This window comes from Equus caballus, chromosome 10 (genome assembly GCF_041296265.1).
Source record: "Equus caballus isolate H_3958 breed thoroughbred chromosome 10, TB-T2T, whole genome shotgun sequence".
In the NCBI taxonomy this organism is placed as follows: domain Eukaryota; kingdom Metazoa; phylum Chordata; class Mammalia; order Perissodactyla; family Equidae; genus Equus; species Equus caballus.
Genome location: NC_091693.1, coordinates 57,025,064 through 57,035,007, shown reverse-complemented (window position 1 = coordinate 57,035,007; position 9,944 = coordinate 57,025,064). Strand labels below are relative to the sequence as shown.

The window sequence follows — 9,944 nt, the reverse complement described above, 5'->3', positions numbered from 1 at the left end:
AGGAGTTGACTCCTTGCACTCTTGTGTGCTTGTGTCAGAACAGGGTGGTTGTTTCACAGAGGCCTCTCACAAGTCATCAAAGAAGCCCTGGGTCAAAAAGTAAGGAGATGCTACAGAGGCCAGGTGTTTGTGGTTACATCTGTGTGAGATTGGTTGCCACAGCCATAATTGGAGCAGAAAGTGGATAGAGGGGATGTGAAGTGGGATCCAAAGAGTGTCAGATGTAGCCCAAAGATACACTATGGCACTATTCAAGACTTTGGAACTCCTAGACGGGTACAGATATGGGAACTGCAGGAAAACAAAACACTTCGGACTGCAATTCAATATTCTGGTCATTATTTTCTTCTCTACAGGCATTCAGAGGATAGTAGGGTACATATGTGTGTATATATGTATAATTTGGGACTTTTTCCCTAAAAAAGAAAGCAAGAGTAACAATTGGATGGGCCAAGGAGACACAGAAAGAATCCACAGGGTAGAACGTGCCCAAAATAGAGGTACTGCATTAAAATTAATATTCACCCTAGTCAATGACTTTGAATTTTGCTCTTTAATGCATGTATTTAAAATGTATTTAAACTGTAATATCAGGTAAGAGAAACACATGGAAATTGTGTCAAATTCTTACAGAGTAGTGAAATGTGAGGTGCATAAAAATAAGACCAAAAGTATGAAATCCAATTAAAATTTCACAGGAAATTTCCTGCAAGAGTATATTTAGTAAAAAAGCCTAATCAAAATTTTCCAAATAAAATTTACATTTGTATTTGAATATTATTTCTTTAAGAAAAATACACACCTTTAGTTCATAAGGTGCATATTTAACTGAATTTTATACATTTACGATGTTAAAAGACAAGAACGTATGCATATATAGGTATACACACATGTATGCATTTATACACACGCTCAGAATTCTCTTCCACGTTTCATTTAGCTTATTAAAAATGAATACAAACAGACTCTGAGCTCCAGGACCCTCTAAGAGCTTATAGCCTGTAGCAGCTTTCAAGATAACAGCTTCTTCAACCAGAGGAGTTCTGACTTCTCGGTCAGACTGTTTGAAGTTTCCAAGGCTTAGGGAGAGGGTGGTCTTTTTAGAAAAAGCCAGTATTTCAAAGAAAAGACATACCTTTTTTCCCCCTCTTTAGTGCCAAGATTTGAAAATGCTCTGAAGAGGGGAAAAAAAATATCTTCCCTTTAAAATGTAGCAGTTCTCTGAAGAGACCCAACCCTCTGCTTGGCAGACTCCAGACGTGCTCCATGCCAAGTACTCTGTGCTCAGAGGCCCTGGGCCATACCCTGAACCAACTGCTCAAATAAGGTTCTTCTCATACTAACAACCTGAAATCAATTATCCTGAAAGAGTTCCCTACTGAAGGAAGTTTATTTTCCCAACATACAAATTATATTGGAATGATACCCATTAATGAGTTAAAGTATATTATTTATTCCTAAACACCCATAAATTTCTTGAATCTGTATTTGGCAATTTTTATTTAAACGAGGGTGTAGTTTAAGTTTTGCAAACCCATATTACATTGTAATGTAGTATTTTTCCTCCAAATCCCCAAAACAGCTACTGAAGACTATTATCCTTAAAGAGGAGGAAAGCTGGTGTCTGAAACCTTACCTGACCTTGGCCAAGTTACTTAACCTCTTGGAGTGGGATTTTCTCATCTGTCAGGTGAAGCCATGTTACAGGATTGTTGTGAAAATTGAATGATGTAATGTCTATAAAGGATCTGACACGGAGAAGGAATTGACCTGTGTTTCTCCATCATTTAGTCATGAAATAATCAGTCTAATATGGCACCTCAAACCTCATTTTCTTTATTTGTGAAATAGCAAAGAGCACACATCTCTGAGGGTTGTGGAAAGAGTAGATGAAGAATCGATGTAAGGCGCTTGGAACAGCAGTTGCTCCATGCACAGAGGTAGTGAGTGGTGGTAGTAAGAGTAGTTACAGAACAATTTTGTGATCGCCATGAACAGATCTAAGGAGCATCTAAAACGTGCATGACATTGTGTTAAGTGCTGGGGGTAGAGTGTTGGAAACCACTGGCTCTTAAAGAGTCAGAACATACACATGTGGAAGATAAATCCAATGACAAATTAGCATCTAAGTAACAAATGACTAATACAGACTTTAAGTGATATAGAAGTAGCAAGGAAGGAGAAATCGCTGTCAGTGGGAGTATTTGAAGAAGGAGATGGGGCCTGGGAGCTGACATCGAAGACAAGGTAGAGTTTATTTGAGTAGTGGAGAAGAAAGGAATAAAGGACAAAATGATAGAAATTCACATTGTGATTTTAAGAGACATCAGATCAACCAGTTTTTCTAGGGCAAGGATCATGCGACAGACAGACGAGCATGAAGGCTGGAGAATAGAAAGGGGCTCAATCATGAGGAGCGGCAGGTGCCAGATGTAGGAGTTTGACTTCCTGCTTCAGGAAGAGAAGGTCAATGGGAGGGATTGAGACATAGAATGGCATGTAAAACAAAATTTACGGAAGATTGAGTGCAATATACTTCATTGTTTCTTCAAAATTCTTAGCCAGTTAAACCCTCATCAACAATAAATACGTGGACTGGTAATTATTACCTATTTCTAATTCCAAGTACATTTCCTAAAATTTAATTTCAGATATGAGAAAAATTGGCTTTCCTAAACAAATATTGCAAAGCAAACATCTCGGAAAAAACTAATTTTTCACTTTGACTCACGTGGGAACACAATTCTCCCCTCCTCTTTCTCTTTCTCTCTGTCTTTCTCTCTCTCTACTTTGTCTTTGTTTCAGAGAAAGACAAAGGCATTTATTCAAGAAGGATCTCATTATGAGTCATTTATAAAGAATAATTAATAAGTTTCTGTAATAGACTATAGAGTTTTTTTACAAAAATTAAGCAGGGCTCTAGGAGTAAAAGAAGGAGGAGAAGATGGAGAAGGAGCATGAGGGGAAAAGAAACAAAGTCAGGTAGGAAGCACACACGCCAATCTGGAAGAACGAAACCAAGGAGCCAACATTTACAGAATAAAAATAAATGAAAACTAGCTCCATTTGTGAGAGATTAAAGCTAGGAAAATTTGAGACAATAAAATCAAATCAGGTGAAGCCTGAGATTCTTCCTTCCTTGGTGCTGTCCACAGTAGCTTGGACACAGGCAGCTGGCTCAATCACCTATGGTGTCCTCAGCCAGTAAACACGTTTTATCAGGGACCCTTCCATACTCCACTCAGAGTGGGAGGGTGGGCTTGGATCTCTTATAAAAGATTAGAGCTCAGCATTCAATCACAAAATTAAAACAAAAAATTGGAAAGATAGATGTCTTAGCTTGGGCTGCCATAACAAAATATCATATACCAGGTGGCTTAAAAAACAGAAATTTATTTTTTCATAGCTCTAGAGGCTGGAAAGCCCAAGATCAAGTTTCCAGCAGGATTCAGTTCCTGGTGTAAGTTTTCTTCCTGGCTGGCACATGCTCAGCTTTTTTCTATGCCCTGACGTGGTGGAGAGAGAACTTTGGTGTCTCTTCCTCTTTATGTAAAACATCAGCCCTATCAGATCGGGGCCCCATCCTTACAACTTCATTTAACCTCAGTTACCTCCTTCTAGGCCCTGTCCCCAAATACACACATTGGAGTTTAGGGCTTCAGCATATGAATTTTGGGGGGACAAAATTCAGTCCATAGCAATAGGGATTTAGAAAATTTTCGTCAAAATTTCAGTTGATAAATGACTACCTGTGTGGCCTTGAGTTATCATTTAAACTTTCTGGGCCTCCTATTACTCATCTATGAAAAGGGTGGAACGGAGAAGTATTGTTCGGCTAGAGGTTTCTGAGGACCATTTTAGCTTTAATCTTTTCAGATTCCATCATTATGTATTTTAGTATAGATTCATGCAATGTATGTATCAAGTAGATACTATCAAGTAGTTAGATTGCATGAATAAAGACTAACTTAACAGTTTCTAAGCTATGATGATGCTTAAAATGAAGCAAAAGAAATGGAGAGAAACTTTGGTAGAGCCAATAGGAGCACAACCACAAGTATGACAGTATCGCTGCCAACAGCTGGGAAGGGGTGGAGGCAGCTGCAGACGGACTGGGCTAGCAGGCTTCAAGATGCCTGAGATGTGATTGCTCATTTAGGTTAAAAATATCTGGTTTTTTTGTTGCCAAAATTATATCCTTTTTGAAGCAAAACAAAACAAAACAAACCCAAGCACTCCAATCAGTCTTTTTAGATAAGAACAAAATCGCAATGCCCTATTCCACCGCAGGATTCTGACCTACCGTAATCATTAATCTTTGAATGCACGTCCTTGTTGACAACAACTAATTCTTTGCAACTCTCATTGTCAAAATTTGGTGGAATTCAGATCCCTTTCTAGCAGTTTTTAAAATAAACTACTACAAGACAAAAGAATCATAGTTACAGTAAGGTTGTAAGACACACAGTGATAATGACAAGGATGAATCACGTTTAAGATATTTTAAAACTAGTGATCAAAGGAGTGATTTCTAGTTGATGGAGAAGCTTTGAAACTTTGGGTCCAGTGAAAAAAGTATGAGTGAATGTTGTAGCACCTTTCTGTATTCCACTGAATTGCTTAGAATTAGAAACCCAAGAACATATTCAACAAAGCCACTGTTATCTGTTCTTATTATAGATGCCAGAATTCACTCCCAGAGCAACAGAACCAAGGTCACTGGCAGCCCCGAGGAAGAAGGAAAGAGACAAATCCCAGAGACAAAGACGAGCAACTCAGCAATGAAGAAGTAAGGATGATTGGATGGATTTTCTCCATCCAGCATCCTAACTGGTAAGTAATACCTTCTGCCTCTTTAAGGTAACTATTTATTTGCCCTGGAATGGACAGAGAACATTTGCTTTAGCTTTGAAAAAAAAAATGTGCGCTCTAATGGATGGAAGAATCAAATTATATCAGAAAAGGAAGCACTTTAAGCTTTATTGCTGTAGATCACTCTGCCTCCAGCTGTGAAACTGATTGATGTTTAAAGCCCCTGAGGCACTGACAGCTGTGGTGGCTGCTTCAAATAAGAAAAAAAAGTGTGTGAGTGTGCATGCGGGTGTGAGTGAATGAGTGTGTAAGCATGCGTAGGTGGGGTAAGGAACTAGGTAGTGAAAATTTATTTTCATAACTTTCCTCTAAAGATTCTTCCTAAAATTCTTCTAAAACAGATAGAAGGATAGAAAGATACTTAGGTTAAATATTTAATAAATACTTAGATAAATAGAAAAGTGTGTGTGTGTGTGTGTGTGGAGAGAGAGAAGGATCTGTATGCTCAGTTAACTGAATGCTTTACGTCTGTGTCACTAGATGCAGGATGGATGAGTAGTGAAAGGAACCAGTGGTAAGGTTCTTGGTCTTGTTTAACATAAACTAATCCAGTTTAGGATTAGAGATGATTCAATAAACAGTTGCAAGGTATAATTGAATTTATTGAAAAGCTACCTAGACTGGAAGTAATGCTTTGTTCTTGCTTTCCCAATGCAAGGATTAGACCCATTTTGGAATATTTCTTATATGAAGAAGAACAGGGCACTGCTGGGAACGACTTTAGTCCTATTAAATAATCCAAATATTTCTCTCTTTTTTTGAGGAAGATTAGCCCTGAGCTAACTGCTGCCAATCCTCCTCTTTTTGCTGAGGAAGACTGGCCCTGAGCTAACATCTGTGCCCATCTTCCTCTACTCTATACATGGGATGCCTGCCACAGCATCGTTTGCCAAGTGGTGCCGTGCCCGCACCCGGGATCCGAGCCCGGGAACCCCGGGCCGCCGAAGCAGAACGTGCGCACTTAACCACTGCGGTGCCAGGCCGGCCCCTAATCCAAATACCTCTTAAATTTACACTTTCCACCCAGCATTACAGCTGGAAACACAAAGGTTGGGTGTGGAAGAGTTTCTGCCCCGATGATGTAGATGGATGCCCAAGGAGGACATTTGGCATTAGTTTACATTTGCATAAAGCATGTCAAGACCTTATCAGACTCCTGAAAAAATCTACAGATTTCCTCTACTCTTTTGTGCTCAATCCAAGAGAGCAAAGTTATAATGTGACAAGGGTACTTTTCTTTATATTGAAGGAATAGTGGGAAACTAACAGAGTTGGTGTTTACTTGTGTATACATGGGAGATCCTGGAATAGACACATTTTGAAGGGGAAGAGATAGAGTCTAGCACCTCTGATGTAAACTTCTTTAAAAATGGAACTAAAGGGTAAGCCCTGGTGACCTAGTAGTTAAGTTTGGCATACTCTGCTTTGGTGGCCCAGGTTTGGCTCCTGGCCAAGAACCTACACCACTCATCTGTCAATGTCCATGCTGTGGCTGCAGCTCCCATATAAAATGAGGAAGGTTGGCAGTAGTGGTTAGCTCAGGGTGAATCTTCCTCAGCAAAAAAAAAAAAAAGAAAGAAAAGAAAGAAAGAAAGAAAGAAAAGAAACTAAAAATGTGTTTATAGGATCAGCTAGGATGAGCTGGTTAGAAGTCTTATCTTAGGATGAGTTTTTGAAATCTCAACTATTCATAAGAGTATAATGGTCTTTTTAATTGGACCTCTTAGTACTCTTCAGTGAGCACTTTTCCCAGAGAAAAACCCCTCCTAATCCCATTATAAGCCTGCAGTTTTCCTTCCTGCTGTCTGCTGAAGGCTTTCTCCTACATAGCCTTCAAAATTTTTCAGCTTGCCTCCTTTTTTTTTTTTAATAATTTCATTCTTGCATGGTGAGTTAAATAGTTTAAATTGATTTCTGAGACCTATCAGCCTGGAAATTAATTTAAAAATTTATTAAGAATGTTTCAAAGGAATGCTTGTGCTTATTCTTTCTCACCTACAACTTTCATATTATTTCATGCTCCCCTCCCCGAGCTTGTAAACAGAGGCCTCAAAAGACAGTTGGGAGAGAAATAAGCTGTTTTTGTTGTGAAAGCAATTGTAAAATTGTATCTTTGTGCCATGGCAAATATTGCTATTATTTTCCTAGTGGCATAACTAAAATGGAGAAGAATATGATCATTGTGCAAGATGCATCTTTAATGATTTTGTTTCTTTTGTGGAATATTCTTTGTTCTTAGGCTGGGTTTGTTAATATAATTCTCTTGCAGTTCAGGTGACAATGCCCAGTTCCCTATCTCCTTACTCTCCAATGTGAACATTAACTCCCCGTTATCCTTTTGGGTCAGGCCACTATCTACCATGGCACATGTCTCTCGTCTCTTACTGATCCCTAGCAGGGGAGAAATCAGATGGACTGAGACTCCACAAGAGTACCATCTCTAGGGTTTCTATATAAGAGTGGCTAGGGGTGAAAATCCAGTGGCAAGGGAGAGCTACTTGTCTTAAGGCAGCATTTGTTTAGAAAATACACTATTTTAAATATGCGTTTGTGTTATTTGGAGTGTCTGTGGGGTATGCGGGGGCCAAAGCCATGCCAACACTGATAATTACCCTTAGAGACACTGCCACCTATTAGGCTGCACTTTTTTTTTTGAGGAAGATTAGCCCTGAGCTCACATCTGCCACCAATCCTCCTGTTTTTGCTGAGGAAGATTGGCTCTGAGCTAACATCCATGCCCATCTTCCTCTACTTTATATGTGGGATGCCTACCACAGCATGGCTTGACAAGCGGTGGGTAGGTCCACACCCGGGATCTGAACCAGCAAACCCTGGGCCACTGAAGCTGAATGTGTGAACTTAACCACTGCACCACCGGGCCAGCCCCATAGGCTGCACCTTTGAAACTATTCTCTTCCAAATCAGTCCTCAGAAGGAAAGGCAGTTAAGCTCCCTGACGTTCAGTGACCCACAGCGATATACAGGAAATGTGGTAATATTGGGAAAATAAGTAACACAACTGTACACATCATGGAATGTGGAACTCTACCATACCCCATGTTTTCATTTTCTTATATTATCTTTTCAAAAGTTTTCACATATATTGTTTTCCCAGATCATTTGTTCCTTCAACAGATATTTGACTACTTACTACATGTAAGGCTTTCTCCTAGAAACTGGATATACGGTAATGGACACAGCCTCAGTATATAGAAAGGCATGGTTCCATACAGTCATGGAGTGTATATTATAGAAGGATGGATGAATGTTCAATACTTAACTGTAAAGTGAATAATTTAGTTATGATTATTATTAATGCCTGCAAGAAGTTTGGGGGAACTGACCTTGCTTTGTCTTTGCGGACACAGAAGATTTCTCTGAGGAAACGGTATTTAACTAAGATCCTAAGGACAAGCAGGACTTTGCTTGTTGAGGGACTGCAGTGATGATGGTGATAAACCTCCAAGCAGAAGGAGAGCATGTGCTAAGACTACATAGAGGCAAGAAGGGACCTGGGTCTTCTGAGGAAAAGGAAGAAGGTCACTGTGGCTGAAGCCTCAAGAGTGGACAGGGTAAGAGAAGCCAATTCTCACAATGACCCTGGAAATGATGTACGCAGGCACGCTCTACGATGCTTTAACAGATTTGGTTGAGCTTGACTGGATTATACCAGAGCCTTTGCTCTGCCCTCACCCAATCTCACTCTTCCTTCGCTACATACCCTTTAAGTTTCAGCTACACCTTAGGTAGCACTTCTGGAGTGTAAGAAATAGAAATGTTCACTGGCAATTAAAAACAAAGACTCTATTGGAAGGAGATTGGGTAACCTCCAGAACTGAAGGAAAAGTTAAATAACCAGGACTCAGTTAGCTAAAGAATGAGAGCAATTCCAGAGAATTCAATAGTAGCAACTCTTGGAGAGTCCCTTCAGCCCATTCCATCAAATGGCCCAGTTTAGGAGAGAAGAGTCTGATTGGCCTGGCTTGGGCCAAATGACTATCTCTGGGTTTACCAGAGGGGTGATCCCTGGATTACCAGTTCCAGGAGAATTACAGAGTGGGTGGAAGGGCAGTGCACTAAAGGAAGGCATGATGAGTGTGCTGGGTGCCAACCAATTACCTCCAAGCAAGTTGGTACCACCTTCTGTCCTTCCCATTTGGCTCCCAGCGAAACTGCCATTTAGTGTATATTGGCTGCTGCTTTCCAGAGTGACAGCACGGCAGGGAGACAAGGGGAGGTCTACACCCGAGGCGGAAACCTCTTATGTGAGTTCAAAGACTTTGGTCTCTGGACCTCAGGCCAGAACTTGTGACTGAAGCCCTCAGGAACCCACTGTCTTCCAGAAGACATTTGTGCTGAGGGACTCTTTTCTGAGAAAGTAATACTTGGATTACTATTTTCCAATCAGATAAACAAGAACGCCTTTTAAAAAATCATTTTAGCCATTTCTCTTTTTATTTTCAAATGCATCATTCTTTTTTTAATTGAACTTTTGCTTTTAAAATGGTGGATGCAAAAAGGCAGCCCAGATGGGTGCAAGAACAATTACAACCTTAGAAAGCAGCCTCACTATTGAAAAAGCTGACAGTTGTTTTTTTTTTTTCTTTTTAGTACATCTTTAAAAATAGTTTTAGGAACATTATGTGTTCATTTAAAAATTTTAAGAATACTGGAAAAATACATATGAGAATTTATATAAGAAAATAAAAATCACACATAGTGAGATAAACGCTTTTGACATGGGATGTACTCCTTCTAGTCTTCTTCTTCGCATATTTATATGTGTTTTCTAAAAGTAGGATCATATTGGGTACCGGCCCAGTGGCATAGTGGTTGGGTTTGCATGCTCTGCTTTGGTGGCCTGGGGTTTGCAGGTTCGGAACCCAGGCACAGACCTGCACACTGCTTGTCACACCATGCTGTGGCAGCATCCCACATACAAAATAGAGGGAGATTGGCACAGATGTTAGCTCAGGCCAATCTTTCTCACCAAAAAAAAAAAAAAAAGAGGGGTCTCATATTGTACACAGTTTATAATTGTGCTTTTTTCACTTAACATTAGACAATGACCA

The 9,944-nt window shown here is 39.8% G+C and overlaps 1 long non-coding RNA gene across 1 annotated transcript; it reads left to right on the top strand.

Moving 5' to 3' along the window:
- Nucleotides 1–914: 914 nt before the first annotated feature.
- LOC138916049 (uncharacterized) lies at nucleotides 915–8,438 on the top strand. The gene is made up of 3 exons (XR_011422683.1): nucleotides 915–1,690; nucleotides 4,681–4,833; nucleotides 8,241–8,438. It is a non-coding gene; the product is annotated as an uncharacterized lncRNA (long non-coding RNA).
- The last annotated feature ends 1,506 nt before the right edge of the window (nucleotides 8,439–9,944 follow it).